Source organism: Chanodichthys erythropterus, chromosome 7 (genome assembly GCF_024489055.1).
Source record: "Chanodichthys erythropterus isolate Z2021 chromosome 7, ASM2448905v1, whole genome shotgun sequence".
Lineage (NCBI taxonomy): Eukaryota > Metazoa > Chordata > Actinopteri > Cypriniformes > Xenocyprididae > Chanodichthys > Chanodichthys erythropterus.
The window spans coordinates 21,294,681-21,296,619 of NC_090227.1; the positions used below are offsets into that span (position 1 = coordinate 21,294,681).

At 44.0% G+C, this 1,939-nt stretch overlaps 1 pseudogene; it reads left to right on the top strand.

Annotated features, from left to right (window-relative positions):
• The first annotated feature begins 298 nt into the window (after window positions 1–298).
• On the top strand, window positions 299–415 carry LOC137023557 (5S ribosomal RNA; annotated as a pseudogene).
• The last annotated feature ends 1,524 nt before the right edge of the window (window positions 416–1,939 follow it).

Here is a 1,939-nt window from a genome sequence, read left to right on the forward strand (position 1 = left end):
TGATGAGTTCATCAAGGCTAAAGCAGACGCTGCTTCAGCTAAAAAAGCTAAATGCCAAACAAAGGCTAACATGACTCCGTCTATCGCGCAAGCATTTGACACTACCAGAAAATTCAAATCCGACAGCACAAAAGCTCGAGAAATTACTCAGAAAGTAATAGAGTTTATGGCGTTTGATGTTCAACCATTCTCAGTAGTGGAAGACACAGGATTTCAGCGACTGGTAAGACACCTTGAGCCTCGCTATACTTTAAAGAGTCGCCGTCATCTCGCAGAAGTCTGCTTACCGGAGATATATGCCAGCAGCCATATCACCCTGTAGCCCAAGACCGGTTGCCCACTGAAGCTAAGCAGGGCTGAGCCTGGTTAGTACCTGGATGGGAGACCTCCTGGGAAAACCAGGTAGCTGCTGGAAGAGGTGTTAGTAAGGCCAGCAGGGGGTGCTCACCCTGTGGTCTGTGTGGGTCCTAATGCCCTAGTATAGTGACGGGGACACTGTACTGTAACAAGCACCGTCCTTCGGATGAGACGTTAAACCGAGGTCCTGACTCTCTGTGGTCATTAAAAATCCCATGGCACTTCTCGTAAAAAGAGTAGGGGTGTAACCCCGGTGTCATGGCCAAATTCCCTCCATAGGCCCTTACCAATCACGGCCTCCTAATAATCCCCATCCATTGAATTGGCTCTTTCACTCTCTCTCCTCTCCACCTACAGCTGGTGTGTGGTGAGCGCACTGGCGCCGTTGTACTGTGGCTTCCGTCGCATCATCCAAGTGGATGCTGCACACTGGTGGTGGATGAGGAGAGACCCCTGATATGATTGTAAAGCGCTTTGGGTGTACAGTAGTACATATTAAAGCGCTATATAAATGCCTCATTCATTCATTCATTCATTCATTCATTCAGTGTGGCAGATCATGTTCAAGAGCTTCTTCATAACGACTCCGCGATAAGCTTCACCACAGATATTTGGTCTTCAGCCTGAAGAGTATGCTTAGTCTCACTGCTCAATGGATCGATTGTGATTTTAAACTTAAAATCTTGCTTCATGCTCAAGAATTTACCGGTTCTCACACTTCATTGGCAATCTCACAAGCAGTTGCTGACATGTTAGATAGATGGAAAATTGACAGATCAAGAGTGCACGCTGTTCTACGTGACAATGTGAGGAATATATCTAAAGCCATGACAGACAGTGATATTATGAGTTTGCCCTGCATGGCTCATTCTAACGAAGGCATATTAAGCCAGAGAAGTGTGACAGAATTGGTCAGTATGTGCCAAAAGATCGTAGGCCACTTTAAACATTCGCAACTTGCTACTTCACATCTACAGTCCATTCAAACACAGATGGATCTTCCATTATCTTCCACTTAAGCAGGATGTAACTACGAGGTGGAATAGCACCTTCTATATGATGGAAAGTCTTTTGGAACAGAAAAGAGCACTTACTGCGTACTCTGCAGATTACGAGCTACCTGTGACACTTAATGTGCAGCTGTGGGCACTGATGGAAAGCATAACCACACTTCTCTCACCGTTTGAACAAATAACCAGAGAGATTAGCAAGGAAGATGTGTCCACTGCTATCGTTATCCCCCTGTTCGAGACTCTAAAAAGGTTACTCCGCAAAGAAGCCGACAGTGACCATGGAGTTAAAAAAAAAAAAATACTGGAGGCAGTACAAAAACACTTCAGGAACTTCCAACCATATGTACTGTATTGCAACGGCCACTGATCCACGCTATAGAGACAAGTTTTTTTTAATGCTGACACGAAATGCCAAACACATGATATGCTAGTTGTGGAGGTAAAGAAATTCGGACTCCCTGGAGACAGATATGTGCAGAATCTGTTTCTATCTAAAAAAAATTTAATATTCAATATAATAGGCCATTCAATAATTCAGAAATCTGTTTTTAGTCCTTATAAAAACACAT